This window comes from Hyperolius riggenbachi, chromosome 11 (assembly GCF_040937935.1).
Source record: "Hyperolius riggenbachi isolate aHypRig1 chromosome 11, aHypRig1.pri, whole genome shotgun sequence".
In the NCBI taxonomy this organism is placed as follows: domain Eukaryota; kingdom Metazoa; phylum Chordata; class Amphibia; order Anura; family Hyperoliidae; genus Hyperolius; species Hyperolius riggenbachi.
In genome coordinates this window covers 99,059,380-99,075,850 of record NC_090656.1, presented here as the reverse complement: position 1 = coordinate 99,075,850, position 16,471 = coordinate 99,059,380, and the positions used below count along the sequence as shown (strand labels likewise).

At 39.2% G+C, this 16,471-nt stretch overlaps 9 non-coding genes across 9 annotated transcripts; all 9 read right to left on the bottom strand.

The window, feature by feature from the left end:
- Positions 1-894: 894 nt before the first annotated feature.
- On the bottom strand, positions 895-968 carry TRNAT-AGU (transfer RNA threonine (anticodon AGU)). The gene has a single exon. It is a non-coding gene; the product is annotated as a tRNA-Thr (tRNA).
- Positions 969-1,589: 621 nt separating this feature from the next.
- On the bottom strand, positions 1,590-1,663 carry TRNAT-AGU (transfer RNA threonine (anticodon AGU)). The gene has a single exon. It is a non-coding gene; the product is annotated as a tRNA-Thr (tRNA).
- A 3,880-nt stretch (positions 1,664-5,543) lies between these two features.
- Positions 5,544-5,617, bottom strand: TRNAT-AGU (transfer RNA threonine (anticodon AGU)). Its single transcript has one exon. It is a non-coding gene; the product is annotated as a tRNA-Thr (tRNA).
- Positions 5,618-6,933: 1,316 nt separating this feature from the next.
- Positions 6,934-7,007, bottom strand: TRNAT-AGU (transfer RNA threonine (anticodon AGU)). The gene has a single exon. It is a non-coding gene; the product is annotated as a tRNA-Thr (tRNA).
- Positions 7,008-8,213: 1,206 nt separating this feature from the next.
- On the bottom strand, positions 8,214-8,287 carry TRNAT-AGU (transfer RNA threonine (anticodon AGU)). Its single transcript has one exon. It is a non-coding gene; the product is annotated as a tRNA-Thr (tRNA).
- A 2,006-nt stretch (positions 8,288-10,293) lies between these two features.
- Positions 10,294-10,367, bottom strand: TRNAT-AGU (transfer RNA threonine (anticodon AGU)). Its single transcript has one exon. It is a non-coding gene; the product is annotated as a tRNA-Thr (tRNA).
- A 1,317-nt stretch (positions 10,368-11,684) lies between these two features.
- TRNAT-AGU (transfer RNA threonine (anticodon AGU)) lies at positions 11,685-11,758 on the bottom strand. Its single transcript has one exon. It is a non-coding gene; the product is annotated as a tRNA-Thr (tRNA).
- Positions 11,759-12,379: 621 nt separating this feature from the next.
- Positions 12,380-12,453, bottom strand: TRNAT-AGU (transfer RNA threonine (anticodon AGU)). Its single transcript has one exon. It is a non-coding gene; the product is annotated as a tRNA-Thr (tRNA).
- Positions 12,454-15,634: 3,181 nt separating this feature from the next.
- Positions 15,635-15,708, bottom strand: TRNAT-AGU (transfer RNA threonine (anticodon AGU)). The gene has a single exon. It is a non-coding gene; the product is annotated as a tRNA-Thr (tRNA).
- Positions 15,709-16,471: the final 763 nt, after the last annotated feature.

Below are 16,471 nucleotides of genomic sequence, written 5' to 3'. Positions count from 1 at the left end.
CTTTACCTATTGTCAGAGATGGAAGGTAGTACATCAAACCAAACTGATAAGAAAATGTCTTTGTTCAGATGTGGTGGAAACAGTGGGCATAGGGAATGCAAGTTTCCTGTGAGCAAATATGGGTGAAGCTCAAAGACGTGATCCCGAAAATCTGGAATGTAAACAGCAGGCAATGACTTGGTGATAATAAGATGAGCAAAGGCACTGCTGAGAGTTGAACTCAGGATCTCCTGTTTACTAGACAGGCGCTTTAACCAACAAAGCCACAGCGCCCACATATTGCTATACTGTTATTGGTTATTGTGGCACAGCACTCTTTTTTCTTTGCATTTGCATTCTCAGTTTTTTAACATTTTTTTTTCAATAGTTTTTCAGGCCTACTTTTCCCTGCCTAAGAGTATACACATAGTCCACCTAAAAGGGAATGGAAAACTTTTAGGACAAAATTGTTGAAAAGAATGTTGTGCAACTTCCAAAATATGATAATGAAAGCTGTGGCAAAACCAATGAGTTTTGTGCCACAGAAGCCAGTCACTATTATATTTCATGTAGGTGCTGTGGCTTAGTAATTAAGTTTTATACAATGTTTCTTATTGTAGAAGCAGCAATTTTACTTGAAGAAGTTTTGGCTAGGCAAGTGCGGGTTAAGCTCCCATCCATGTTGAGCATAGCATCCCAAAAGACTTGTTAGTGACCTTTACCTATTGTCAGAGATGGAAGGTAGTACATCAAACCAAACTGATAAGAAAATGTCTTTGTTCAGATGTGGTGGAAACAGTGGGCATAGGGAATGCAAGTTTCCTGTGAGCAAATATGGGTGAAGCTCAAAGACGTGATCCCGAAAATCTGGAATGTAAACAGCAGGCAATGACTTGGTGATAATAAGATGAGCAAAGGCACTGCTGAGAGTTGAACTCAGGATCTCCTGTTTACTAGACAGGCGCTTTAACCAACTAAGCCACAGCGCCCACATATTGCTATACTGTTATTGGTTATTGTGGCACAGCACTCTTTTTTCTTTGCATTTGCATTCTCAGTTTTTTAACATTTTTTTTTCAATAGTTTTTCAGGCCTACTTTTCCCTGCCTAAGAGTATACACATAGTCCACCTAAAAGGGAATGGAAAACTTTTAGGACAAAATTGTTGAAAAGAATGTTGTGCAACTTCCAAAATATGATAATGAAAGCTGTGGCAAAACCAATGAGTTTTGTGCCACAGAAGCCAGTCACTATTATATTTCATGTAGGTGCTGTGGCTTAGTAATTAAGTTTTATACAATGTTTCTTATTGTAGAAGCAGCAATTTTACTTGAAGAAGTTTTGGCTAGGCAAGTGCGGGTTAAGCTCCCATCCATGTTGAGCATAGCATCCCAAAAGACTTGTTAGTGACCTTTACCTATTGTCAGAGATGGAAGGTAGTACATCAAACCAAACTGATAAGAAAATGTCTTTGTTCAGATGTGGTGGAAACAGTGGGCATAGCGAATGCAAGTTTCCTGTGAGCAAATATGGGTGAAGCTCAAAGACGTGATCCCGAAAATCTGGGATGTAAACAGCAGGCAATGACTTGGTGATAATAAGATGAGCAAAGGCACTGCTGAGAGTTGAACTCAGGATCTCCTGTTTACTAGACAGGCGCTTTAACCAACTAAGCCACAGCGCCCACATGATGCAATACAGTTATTGTCTATTGTGGCACAGCACTCTTTTTTCTTGCATTTGCATTCTCAGTTTTTTAACATTTTTTTTTCAATAGTTTTTCAGGCCTACTTTTCCCTGCCTAAGAGTATACACGTAGTCCACCTAAAAGGGAATGGAAAACTTTTAGGACAAAATTGTTGAAAAGAATGTTGTGCAACTTCCAAAATATGATAATGAAAGCTGTGGCAAAACCAATGAGTTTTGTGCCACAGAAGCCAGTCACTATTATATTTCATGTAGGTGCTGTGGCATAGTAATTAAGTTTTATACAATGTTTCTTATTGTAGAAGCAGCAATTTTACTTGAAGAAGTTTTGGCTAGGCAAGTGCGGGTTAAAGGGACTCCGAGCAGTGCAGAAACTATGGAAAGATGCATATCATTTTAAAGCTCTCTTTCTCCTCTTTCCAATGATATATAAATCGCCGCACTACGCCTTTTAGTTTTCGCTATTTTCGCGATTGAAATTGACATGGCTGCGATTTCGATCACGAAAATACAGAAAACTAAAAGGCGTAGGGTGACGATTTAGGGGTCGTCAGAAAGAGGAGAAAGAGAGCTTTAAAATGATATCCATCTTTCCATAGTTACATTGTATTACACAGGGCGACTTTTTCTGCTGAATAGAGCTGCTGACTCTGAGAAAATGTCGCCCTGTGTAATACAATGTAACTATGAAAAGATGGATATCATTTTAAAGCTCTCTTTCTCCTCTTTCTGACGACCCCTAAATCGTTGCCCTACACCTTTTAGTTTTCTCTATTTTCACGATCGAAATCGCAGCCGCGGCAATTTCAATCGCGAAAATAGCGAAAACTAAAAGGCGTAGGGTGGCGATTTATATATCATTGGAAAGAGGAGAAAGAGAGCTTTAAAATGATATGCATCTTTCCATAGTTTTTGCACTGCTCGGAGTCCCTTTAAGCTCCCATCCATGTTGAGCATAGCATCCCAAAAGACTTGTTAGTGACCTTTACCTATTGTCAGAGATGGAAGGTAGTACATCAAACCAAAATGATAAGAAAATGTCTTTGTTCAGATGTGGTGGAAACAGTGGGCATAGGGAATGCAAGTTTCCTGTGAGCAAATATGGGTGAAGCTGAAAGACGTGATCCCGAAAATCTGGGATGTAAACAGCAGGCAATGACTTGGTGATAATAAGATGAGCAAAGGCACTGCTGAGAGTTGAACTCAGGATCTCCTGTTTACTAGACAGGCGCTTTAACCAACAAAGCCACAGCGCCCACATGCTGCAACATAGTTATTGGTTATTGGTTATTGTGGCACAGCACTCTTTTTTTCTTTGCATTTGCATTCTCAGTTTTTTAACATTTTTTTTTCAATAGTTTTTCAGGCCTACTTTTCCCTGCCTAAGAGTATACACATAGTCCACCTAAAAGGGAATGGAAAACTTTTAGGACAAAATTGTTGAAAAGAATGTTGTGCAACTTCCAAAATATGATAATGAAAGCTGTGGCAAAACCAATGAGTTTTGTGCCACAGAAGCCAGTCACTATTATATTTTTATGTAGGTGCTGTGGCTTAGTAATGAAGTTTTATACAATGTTTCTTATTGTAGAAGCAGCAATTTTACTTGAAGAAGTTTTGGCTAGGCAAGTGCGGGTTAAGCTCCCATCCATGTTGAGCATAGCATCCCAAAAGACTTGTTAGTGACCTTTACCTATTGTCAGAGATGGAAGGTAGTACATCAAACCAAACTGATAAGAAAATGTCTTTGTTCAGATGTGGTGGAAACAGTGGGCATAGCGAATGCAAGTTTCCTGTGAGCAAATATGGGTGAAGCTCAAAGACGTGATCCCGAAAATCTGGGATGTAAACAGCAGGCAATGACTTGGTGATAATAAGATGAGCAAAGGCAGTGCTGAGAGTTGAACTCCGGATCTTCTGTTTACTAGACAGGCGCTTTAACCAACTAAGCCACATCGCCCAAATGATGCAATACAGTTATTGTCTATTGTGGCACAGCACTCTTTTTTCTTTGCATTTGCATTCTCAGTTTTTTAACATTTTTTTTTCAATAGTTGTTCAGGCCTACTTTTCCCTGCCTAAGAGTATACACATAGTCCACCTAAAAGGGAATGGAAAACTTTTAGGACAAAATTGTTGAAAAGAATGTTGTGCAACTTCCAAAATATGATAATGAAAGCTGTGGCAAAACCAATGAGTTTTGTGCCACAGAAGCCAGTCACTATTATATTTCATGTAGGTGCTGTGGCATAGTAATTAAGTTTTATACAATGTTTCTTATTGTAGAAGCAGCAATTTTACTTGAAGAAGTTTTGGCTAGGCAAGTGCGGGTTAAAGGGACTCCGAGCAGTGCAGAAACTATGGAAAGATGCATATCATTTTAAAGCTCTCTTTCTCCTCTTTCCAATGATATATAAATCGCCGCACTACGCCTTTTAGTTTTCGCTATTTTCGCGATTGAATTTGACATGGCTGCAATTTCGATCACGAAAATACAGAAAACTAAAAGGCGTAGGGTGACGATTTAGGGGTCGTCAGAAAGAGGAGAAAGAGAGCTTTAAAATGATATCCATCTTTACATAGTTACATTGTATTACACAGGGCGACTTTTTCTGCTGAATAGAGCTGCAGACTCTGAGAAAATGTCGCCCTGTGTAATACAATGTAACTATGGAAAGATGGATATCATTTTAAAGCTCTCTTTCTCCTCTTTCTGACGACCCCTAAATCGTTGCCCTACACCTTTTAGTTTTCTCTATTTTCACGATCGAAATCGCTGCCACGGCAATTTCAATCGCGAAAATAGCGAAAACTAAAAGCCGTAGGACGGCGATTTATATATCATTGGAAAGAGGAGAAAGAGAGCTTTAAAATGATATGCATCTTTCCATAGTTTTTGCACTGCTCGGAGTCCCTTTAAGCTCCCATCCATGTTGAGCATAGCATCCCAAAAGACTTGTTAGTGACCTTTACCTATTGTCAGAGATGGAAGGTAGTACATCAAACCAAACTAATAAGAAAATGTCTTTGTTCAGATGTGGTGGAAACAGTGGGCATAGGGAATGCAAGTTTCCTGTGAGCAAATATGGGTGAAGCTCAAAGACGTGATCCCGAAAATCTGGGATGTAAACAGCAGGCAATGACTTGGTGATAATAAGATGAGCAAAGGCACTGCTGAGAGTTGAACTCAGGATCTCCTGTTTACTAGACAGGCGCTTTAACCAGCTAAGCCACAGGACCCACATGCTGCATTACAGATATTGGTTATCGTGCTACAGCACTCTTTTTTGTTTGCATTAGCATTCTCAGTTTAACATTTTTTTTCAATAGTTTTTCAGGCCTACTTTTCCCTGCCTAAGAGCATACACATAGTCCACCTAAAAGGGAATAGAAAACTTTTAGGACAAAATTGTTGAAAAGAATGTTGTGCAACTTCCAAAATATGATAATGAAAGCTGTGGCAAAACCAATGAGTTTTGTGCCACAGAAGCCAGTCACTATTATATTTCATGTAGGTGCTGTGGCTTAGTAATTAAGTTTTATACAATGTTTCTTATTGTAGAAGCAGCAATTTTACTTGAAGAAGTTTTGGCTAGGCAAGTGCAGGTTAAGCTCCCATCCATGTTGAGCATAGCATCCCAAAAGACTTGTTAGTAACCTTTACCTATTGTCAGAGATGGAAGGTAGTACATCAAACCAAACTGATAAGAAAATGTCTTTGTTCAGATGTGGTGGAAACAGTGGGCATAGGGAATGCAAGTTTCCTGTGAGCAAATATGGGTGAAGCTCAAAGACGTGATCCCGAAAATCTGGGATGTAAACAGCAGGCAATGACTTGGTGATAATAAGATGAGCAAAGGCACTGCTGAGAGTTGAACTCAGGATCTCCTGTTAACTAGACAGGCGCTTTAACCAACTAAGCCACAGCGCCCACATGCTGCAATACAGTTATTGGTTATTATGGCACAGCACTTTTTTTTCTTTGCATTTGCATTCTCAGTTTTTTAACATTTTTTTTTCAATAGTTTTTCAGGCCTACTTTTCCCTGCCTAAGAGTATACACATAGTCCACCTAAAAGGGAATGGAAAACTTTTAGGACAAAATTGTTGAAAAGAATGTTGTGCAACTTCCAAAATATGATAATGTAAGCTGTGGCAAAACCAATGAGTTTTGCGCCACAGAAGCCAGTCACTATTATATTTCATGTAGGTGCTGTGGCTTAGTAATTAAGTTTTATACAATGTTTCTTATTGTAGAAGCAGCAATTTTACTTGAAGAAGTTTTGGCTAGGCAAGTGCGGGTTAAGCTCCCATCCATGTTGAGCATGGCATCCCAAAAGACTTGTTAGTGACCTTTACCTATTGTCAGAGATGGAAGGTAGTACATCAAACCAAACTGATAAGAAAATGTCTTTGTTCAGATGTGGTGGAAACAGTGGGCATAGGGAATGCAAGTTTCCTGTGAGCAAATATGGGTGAAGCTCAAAGACGTGATCCCGAAAATCTGGAATGTAAACAGCAGGCAATGACTTGGTGATAATAAGATGAGCAAAGGCACTGCTGAGAGTTGAACTCAGGATCTCCTGTTTACTAGACAGGCGCTTTAACCAACAAAGCCACAGCGCCCACATATTGCTATACTGTTATTGGTTATTGTGGCACAGCACTCTTTTTTCTTTGCATTTGCATTCTCAGTTTTTTAACATTTTTTTTTCAATAGTTTTTCAGGCCTACTTTTCCCTGCCTAAGAGTATACACATAGTCCACCTAAAAGGGAATGGAAAACTTTTAGGACAAAATTGTTGAAAAGAATGTTGTGCAACTTCCAAAATATGATAATGAAAGCTGTGGCAAAACCAATGAGTTTTGTGCCACAGAAGCCAGTCACTATTATATTTCATGTAGGTGCTGTGGCTTAGTAATTAAGTTTTATACAATGTTTCTTATTGTAGAAGCAGCAATTTTACTTGAAGAAGTTTTGGCTAGGCAAGTGCGGGTTAAGCTCCCATCCATGTTGAGCATAGCATCCCAAAAGACTTGTTAGTGACCTTTACCTATTGTCAGAGATGGAAGGTAGTACATCAAACCAAACTGATAAGAAAATGTCTTTGTTCAGATGTGGTGGAAACAGTGGGCATAGGGAATGCAAGTTTCCTGTGAGCAAATATGGGTGAAGCTCAAAGACGTGATCCCGAAAATCTGGAATGTAAACAGCAGGCAATGACTTGGTGATAATAAGATGAGCAAAGGCACTGCTGAGAGTTGAACTCAGGATCTCCTGTTTACTAGACAGGCGCTTTAACCAACTAAGCCACAGCGCCCACATATTGCTATACTGTTATTGGTTATTGTGGCACAGCACTCTTTTTTCTTTGCATTTGCATTCTCAGTTTTTTAACATTTTTTTTTCAATAGTTTTTCAGGCCTACTTTTCCCTGCCTAAGAGTATACACATAGTCCACCTAAAAGGGAATGGAAAACTTTTAGGACAAAATTGTTGAAAAGAATGTTGTGCAACTTCCAAAATATGATAATGAAAGCTGTGGCAAAACCAATGAGTTTTGTGCCACAGAAGCCAGTCACTATTATATTTCATGTAGGTGCTGTGGCTTAGTAATTAAGTTTTATACAATGTTTCTTATTGTAGAAGCAGCAATTTTACTTGAAGAAGTTTTGGCTAGGCAAGTGCGGGTTAAAGGGACTCCGAGCAGTGCAGAAACTATGGAAAGGTGCATATCATTTTAAAGCTCTCTTTCTCCTCTTTCCAATGATATATAAATCGCCGCACTACGCCTTTTAGTTTTCGCTATTTTCGCGATTGAAATTGACATGGCTGCGATTTCGATCACGAAAATACAGAAAACTAAAAGGCGTAGGGTGACGATTTAGGGGTCGTCAGAAAGAGGAGAAAGAGAGCTTTAAAATGATATCCATCTTTCCATAGTTACATTGTATTACACAGGGCGACTTTTTCTGCTGAATAGAGCTGCTGACTCTGAGAAAATGTCGCCCTGTGTAATACAATGTAACTATAGAAAGATGGATATCATTTTAAAGCTCTCTTTCTCCTCTTTCTGACGACCCCTAAATCGTTGCCCTACACCTTTTAGTTTTCTCTATTTTCACGATCGAAATCGCAGCCGCGGCAATTTCAATCGCGAAAATAGCAAAAACTAAAAGGCGTAGGGCGGCGATTTATATATCATTGGAAAGAGGAGAAAGAGAGCTTTAAAATGATATGCATCTTTCCATAGTTTTTGCACTGCTCGGAGTCCCTTTAAGCTCCCATCCATGTTGAGCATAGCATCCCAAAAGACTTGTTAGTGACCTTTACCTATTGTCAGAGATGGAAGGTAGTACATCAAACCAAACTGATAAGAAAATGTCTTTGTTCAGATGTGGTGGAAACAGTGGGCATAGGTAATGCAAGTTTCCTGTGAGCAAATATGGGTGAAGCTCAAAGACGTGATCCCGAAAATCTGGGATGTAAACAGCAGGCAATGACTTGGTGATAATAAGATGAGCAAAGGCACTGCTGAGAGTTGAACTCAGGATCTCCTGTTTACTAGACAGGCGCTTTAACCAACTAAGCCACAGCGCCCACATGCTGCAATACAGTTATTGGTTATTGTGGCACAGCACTCTTTTTTCTTTGCATTTGCATTCTCAGTTTTTTAACATTTTTTTTTCAATAGTTTTTCAGGCCTACTTTTCCCTGCCTAAGAGTATACACATAGTCCACCTAAAAGGGAATGGAAAACTTTTAGGACAAAATTGTTGAAAAGAATGTTGTGCAACTTCCAAAATATGATAATGAAAGCTGTGGCAAAACCAATGAGTTTTGTGCCACAGAAGCCAGTCACTATTATATTTCATGTAGGTGCTGTGGCTTAGTAATTAAGTTTTATACAATGTTTCTTATTGTAGAAGCAGCAATTTTACTTGAAGAAGTTTTGGCTAGGCAAGTGCGGGTTAAGCTCCCATCCATGTTGAGCATAGCATCCCAAAAGACTTGTTAGTGACCTTTACCTATTGTCAGAGATGGAAGGTAGTACATCAAACCAAACTGATAAGAAAATGTCTTTGTTCAGATGTGGTGGAAACAGTGGGCATAGGGAATGCAAGTTTCCTGTGAGCAAATATGGGTGAAGCTCAAAGACGTGATCCCGAAAATCTGGGATGTAAAAAGCAGGCAATGACTTGGTGATAATAAGATGAGCAAAGGCACTGCTGAGAGTTGAACTCAAGAACTCCGGTTTACTAGACAGGCGCTTTAACCAACTAAGCCACAGCACCCATATGCTTATTAGCAGTTATTGGTTATTGTGGCACAGCACTCTTTTTTCTTTGCATTTGCATTCTCAGTCTTTTAACTTTTTTTTTCAATAGTTTTTCAGGCCTACTTTTCCCTGCCTATGAGTATACACATAGTCGACCTAAAAGGGAATGGAAAAATTTAGGACAAAATTGTTGAAAAGAATGTTGTGCAACTTCCAAAATATGATAATAAAAGCTGTGGCAAAACCGATGAGTATTGTGCCACAGAAGCCAGTCACTATTATATTTCATGTAGGTGCTGTGGCTTAGTGATTAAGTTTTATACAATGTTTCCTATTGTAGAAGCAGCAATTTTACTTGAAGAAGTTTTGGCTAGGCAAGTGCGGGTTAAGCTCCCATCCATATTGAGCATAGCATCCCAAAAGACTTGTTAGTGACCTTTACCTATTGTCAGAGATGGAAGGTAGTACATCAAACCAAACTGTTAAGAAAATGTCTTTGTTCCGATGTGGTGGAAACAGTGGGCATAGCGAATGCAAGTTTCCTGTAAGCAAATATGGGTGAAGCTCAAAGACGTGATCCCGAAAATCTGGGATGTAAACAGCAGGCAATGACTTGGTGATAATAAGATGAGCAAAGGCACTGCTGAGAGTTGAACTCAGGATCTCCTGTTTACTTGACAGGCGCTTTAACAAGCTAAGCCACAGCGCCCACATGCTGCAATACAGTTATTGGTTATTGTGGCACAGCACTCTTTTTTGTTTGCATTAGCATTCTCAGTTTAACATTTTTTTTTCAATAGTTTTTCAGGCCTACTTTTCCCTGCCTAAGAGCATACACATAGTCAACCTAAAAGGGAATGGAAAACTTTTAGGACAAAATTGTTGAAAAGAATGTTGTGCAACTTCCAAAATATGATAATGAAAGCTGTGGCAAAACCAATGAGTTTTGTGCCACAGAAGCCAGTCACTATTATATTTCATGTAGGTGCTGTGGCTTAGTAATTAAGTTTTATACAATGTTTCTTATTGTAGAAGCAGCAATTTTACTTAAAGAAGTTTTGGCTAGGCAAGTGTGGGTTAAGCTCCCATCCATGTTGAGCATAGCATCCCAAAAGACTTGTTAGTGACCTTTACCTATTGTCAGAGATGGAAGGTAGTAAATCAAACCAAACTGATAAGAAAATGTCTTTGTTCAGATGTGGTGGAAACAGTGGGCATAGGGAATGCAAGTTTCCTGTGAGCAAATATGGGTGAAGCTCAAAGACGTGATCCCGAAGATCTGGGATGTAAACAGCAGGCAATGACTTGGTGATAATAAGATGAGCAAAGGCACTGCTGAGAGTTGAACTCAGGATCTCCTGTTTACTAGACAGGCACTTTAACCAACTAAGCCACAGCACCCACATGCTGCAATACAGTTATTGGTTATTGTGGCACAGCACTCTTTTTTCTTTGCATTTGCATTCTCAGTTTTTTAACATTTTTTTTTCAATAGTTTTTCAGGCCTACTTTTCCCTGCCTAAGAGTATACACATAGTCCACCTAAAAGGGAATGGAAAACTTTTAGGACAAAATTGTTGAAAAGAATGTTGTGCAACTTCCAAAATATGATAATGAAAGCTGTGGCAAAACCAATGAGTTTTGTGCCACAGAAGCCAGTCACTATTATATTTCATGTAGGTGCTGTGGCTTAGTAATTAAGTTTTATTCAATGTTTCTTATTGTAGAAGCAGCAATTTTAATTGAAGAAGTTTTGGCTAGGCAAGTGCAGGTTAAGCTCCCATCCATGTTGAGCATAGCATCCCAAAAGACTTGTTAGTGACCTTTACCTATTGTCAGAGATGGAAGGTAGTACATCAAACCAAACTGATAAGAAAATGTCTTTGTTCAGATGTGGTGGAAACAGTGGGCATAGGGAATGCAAGTTTCCTGTGAGCAAATATGGGTGAAGCTCAAAGACGTGATCCCGAAAATCTGGGATGTAAACAGCAGGCAATGACTTGGTGATAATAAGATGAGCAAAGGCACTGTTGAGAGTTGAACTCAGGATCTCCTGTTTACTAGACAGGCGCTTTAACCAACTAAGCCACAGCACCCACATGCTGCAATACAGTTATTGATTATTGTGGCACAGCACTCTTTTTTCTTTGCATTTGCATTCTCAGTTTTTTAACATTTTTTTTTCAATAGTTTTTCAGGCCTACTTTTCCCTGCCTAAGAGTATACACATAGTCCACCTAAAAGGGAATGGAAAACTTTTAGGACAAAATTGTTGAAAAGAATGTTGTGCAACTTCCAAAATATGATAATGAAAGCTGTGGCAAAACCAATGAGTTTTGTGCCACAGAAGCCAGTCACTATTATATTTTTATGTAGGTGCTGTGGCTTAGTAATTAAGTTTTATACAATGTTTCTTATTGTAGAAGCAGCAATTTTACTTGAAGAAGTTTTGGCTAGGCAAGTTCGGGTTAAGCTCCCATCCATGTTGAGCATAGCATCCCAAAAGACTTGTTAGTGACCTTTACCTATTGTCAGAGATGGAAGGTAGTACATCAAACCAAACTGATAAGAAAATGTCTTTGTTCAGATGTGGTGGAAACAGTGGGCATAGCGAATGCAAGTTTCCTGTGAGCAAATATGGGTGAAGCTCAAAGACGTGATCCCGAAAATCTGGGATGTAAACAGCAGGCAATGACTTGGTGATAATAAGATGAGCAAAGGCACTGCTGAGAGTTGAACTCAGGATCTCCTGTTTACTAGACAGGCGCTTTAACCAACTAAGCCACAGCGCCCACATGATGCAATACAGTTATTGTCTATTGTGGCACAGCACTCTTTTTTCTTGCATTTGCATTCTCAGTTTTTTAACATTTTTTTTTCAATAGTTTTTCAGGCCTACTTTTCCCTGCCTAAGAGTATACACATAGTCCACCTAAAAGGGAATGGAAAACTTTTAGGACAAAATTGTTGAAAAGAATGTTGTGCAACTTCCAAAATATGATAATGAAAGCTGTGGCAAAACCAATGAGTTTTGTGCCACAGAAGCCAGTCACTATTATATTTTTATGTAGGTGCTGTGGCTTAGTAATTAAGTTTTATACAATGTTTCTTATTGTAGAAGCAGCAATTTTACTTGAAGAAGTTTTGGCTAGGCAAGTTCGGGTTAAGCTCCCATCCATGTTGAGCATAGCATCCCAAAAGACTTGTTAGTGACCTTTACCTATTGTCAGAGATGGAAGGTAGTACATCAAACCAAACTGATAAGAAAATGTCTTTGTTCAGATGTGGTGGAAACAGTGGGCATAGCGAATGCAAGTTTCCTGTGAGCAAATATGGGTGAAGCTCAAAGACGTGATCCCGAAAATCTGGGATGTAAACAGCAGGCAATGACTTGGTGATAATAAGATGAGCAAAGGCACTGCTGAGAGTTGAACTCAGGATCTCCTGTTTACTAGACAGGCGCTTTAACCAACTAAGCCACAGCGCCCACATGATGCAATACAGTTATTGTCTATTGTGGCACAGCACTCTTTTTTCTTGCATTTGCATTCTCAGTTTTTTAACATTTTTTTTTCAATAGTTTTTCAGGCCTACTTTTCCCTGCCTAAGAGTATACACATAGTCCACCTAAAAGGGAATGGAAAACTTTTAGGACAAAATTGTTGAAAAGAATGTTGTGCAACTTCCAAAATATGATAATGAAAGCTGTGGCAAAACCAATGAGTTTTGTGCCACAGAAGCCAGTCACTATTATATTTCATGTAGGTGCTGTGGCATAGTAATTAAGTTTTATACAATGTTTCTTATTGTAGAAGCAGCAATTTTACTTGAAGAAGTTTTGGCTAGGCAAGTGCGGGTTAAAGGGACTCCGAGCAGTGCAGAAACTATGGAAAGATGCATATCATTTTAAAGCTCTCTTTCTCCTCTTTCCAATGATATATAAATCGCCGCACTACGCCTTTTAGTTTTCGCTATTTTCGCGATTGAAATTGACATGGCTGCGATTTCGATCACGAAATTACAGAAAACTAAAAGGCGTAGGGTGACGATTTAGGGGTCGTCAGAAAGAGGAGAAAGAGTGCTTTAAAATGATATCCATCTTTCCATAGTTACATTGTATTACACAGGGCGACTTTTTCTGCTGAATAGAGCTGCTGACTCTGAGAAAATGTCGCCCTGTGTAATACAATGTAACTATAGAAAGATGGATATCATTTTAAAGCTCTCTTTCTCCTCTTTCTGACGACCCCTAAATCGTTGCCCTACACCTTTTAGTTTTCTCTATTTTCACGATCGAAATCGCAGCCGCGGCAATTTCAATCGCGAAAATAGCGAAAACTAAAAGGCGTAGGGCGGCGATTTATATATCATTGGAAAGAGGAGAAAGAGAGCTTTAAAATGATATGCATCTTTCCATAGTTTTTGCACTGCTCGGAGTCCCTTTAAGCTCCCATCCATGTTGAGCATAGCATCCCAAAAGACTTGTTAGTGACCTTTACCTATTGTCAGAGATGGAAGGTAGTACATCAAACCAAACTGATAAGAAAATGTCTTTGTTCAGATGTGGTGGAAACAGTGGGCATAGGGAATGCAAGTTTCCTGTGAGCAAATATGGGTGAAGCTCAAAGACGTGATCCCGAAAATCTGGGATGTAAACAGCAGGCAATGACTTGGTGATAATAAGATGAGCAAAGGCACTGTTGAGAGTTGAACTCAGGATCTCCTGTTTACTAGACAGGCGCTTTAACCAACTAAGCCACAGCACCCACATGCTGCAATACAATTATTGGTTATTGTGGCACAGCACTCTTTTTTCTTTGCATTTGCATTCTCAGTTTTTTAACATTTTTTTTTCAATAGTTTTTCAGGCCTACTTTTCCCTGCCTAAGAGTATACACATAGTCCACCTAAAAGGGAATGGAAAACTTTTAGGACAAAATTGTTGAAAAGAATGTTGTGCAACTTCCAAAATATGATAATGAAAGCTGTGGCAAAACCAATGAGTTTTGTGCCACAGAAGCCAGTCACTATTATATTTCATGTAGGTGCTGTGGCATAGTAATTAAGTTTTATACAATGTTTCTTATTGTAGAAGCAGCAATTTTACTTGAAGAAGTTTTGGCTAGGCAAGTGCGGGTTAAAGGGACTCCGAGCAGTGCAGAAACTATGGAAAGATGCATATCATTTTAAAGCTCTCTTTCTCCTCTTTCCAATGATATATAAATCGCCGCACTACGCCTTTTAGTTTTCGCTATTTTCGCGATTGAAATTGACATGGCTGCGATTTCGATCACGAAATTACAGAAAACTAAAAGGCGTAGGGTGACGATTTAGGGGTCGTCAGAAAGAGGAGAAAGAGTGCTTTAAAATGATATCCATCTTTCCATAGTTACATTGTATTACACAGGGCGACTTTTTCTGCTGAATAGAGCTGCTGACTCTGAGAAAATGTCGCCCTGTGTAATACAATGTAACTATAGAAAGATGGATATCATTTTAAAGCTCTCTTTCTCCTCTTTCTGACGACCCCTAAATCGTTGCCCTACACCTTTTAGTTTTCTCTATTTTCACGATCGAAATCGCAGCCGCGGCAATTTCAATCGCGAAAATAGCGAAAACTAAAAGGCGTAGGGCGGCGATTTATATATCATTGGAAAGAGGAGAAAGAGAGCTTTAAAATGATATGCATCTTTCCATAGTTTTTGCACTGCTCGGAGTCCCTTTAAGCTCCCATCCATGTTGAGCATAGCATCCCAAAAGACTTGTTAGTGACCTTTACCTATTGTCAGAGATGGAAGGTAGTACATCAAACCAAACTGATAAGAAAATGTCTTTGTTCAGATGTGGTGGAAACAGTGGGCATAGGGAATGCAAGTTTCCTGTGAGCAAATATGGGTGAAGCTCAAAGACGTGATCCCGAAAATCTGGGATGTAAACAGCAGGCAATGACTTGGTGATAATAAGATGAGCAAAGGCACTGTTGAGAGTTGAACTCAGGATCTCCTGTTTACTAGACAGGCGCTTTAACCAACTAAGCCACAGCACCCACATGCTGCAATACAATTATTGGTTATTGTGGCACAGCACTCTTTTTTCTTTGCATTTGCATTCTCAGTTTTTTAACATTTTTTTTTCAATAGTTTTTCAGGCCTACTTTTCCCTGCCTAAGAGTATACACATAGTCCACCTAAAAGGGAATGGAAAACTTTTAGGACAAAATTGTTGAAAAGAATGTTGTGCAACTTCCAAAATATGATAATGAAAGCTGTGGCAAAACCAATGAGTTTTGTGCCACAGAAGCCAGTCACTATTATATTTTTATGTAGGTGCTGTGGCTTAGTAATTAAGTTTTATACAATGTTTCTTATTGTAGAAGCAGCAATTTTACTTAAAGAAGTTTTGGCTAGGCAAGTGTGGGTTAAGCTCCCATCCATGTTGAGCATAGCATCCCAAAAGACTTGTTAGTGACCTTTACCTATTGTCAGAGATGGAAGGTAGTAAATCAAACCAAACTGATAAGAAAATGTCTTTGTTCAGATGTGGTGGAAACAGTGGGCATAGGGAATGCAAGTTTCCTGTGAGCAAATATGGGTGAAGCTCAAAGACGTGATCCCGAAGATCTGGGATGTAAACAGCAGGCAATGACTTGGTGATAATAAGATGAGCAAAGGCACTGCTGAGAGTTGAACTCAGGATCTCCTGTTTACTAGACAGGCACTTTAACCAACTAAGCCACAGCACCCACATGCTGCAATACAGTTATTGGTTATTGTGGCACAGCACTCTTTTTTCTTTGCATTTGCATTCTCAGTTTTTTAACATTTTTTTTTCAATAGTTTTTCAGGCCTACTTTTCCCTGCCTAAGAGTATACACATAGTCCACCTAAAAGGGAATGGAAAACTTTTAGGACAAAATTGTTGAAAAGAATGTTGTGCAACTTCCAAAATATGATAATGAAAGCTGTGGCAAAACCAATGAGTTTTGTGCCACAGAAGCCAGTCACTATTATATTTCATGTAGGTGCTGTGGCTTAGTAATTAAGTTTTATTCAATGTTTCTTATTGTAGAAGCAGCAATTTTACTTGAAGAAGTTTTGGCTAGGCAAGTGCGGGTTAAGCTCCCATCCATATTGAGCATAGCATCCCAAAAGACTTGTTAGTGACCTTTACCTATTGTCAGAGATGGAAGGTAGTACATCAAACCAAACTGTTAAGAAAATGTCTTTGTTCCGATGTGGTGGAAACAGTGGGCATAGCGAATGCAAGTTTCCTGTAAGCAAATATGGGTGAAGCTCAAAGACGTGATCCCGAAAATCTGGGATGTAAACAGCAGGCAATGACTTGGTGATAATAAGATGAGCAAAGGCACTGCTGAGAGTTGAACTCAGGATCTCCTGTTTACTTGACAGGCGCTTTAACCAGCTAAGCCACAGCGCCCACATGCTGCAATACAGTTATTGGTTATTGTGGCACAGCACTCTTTTTTGTTTGCATTAGCATTCTCA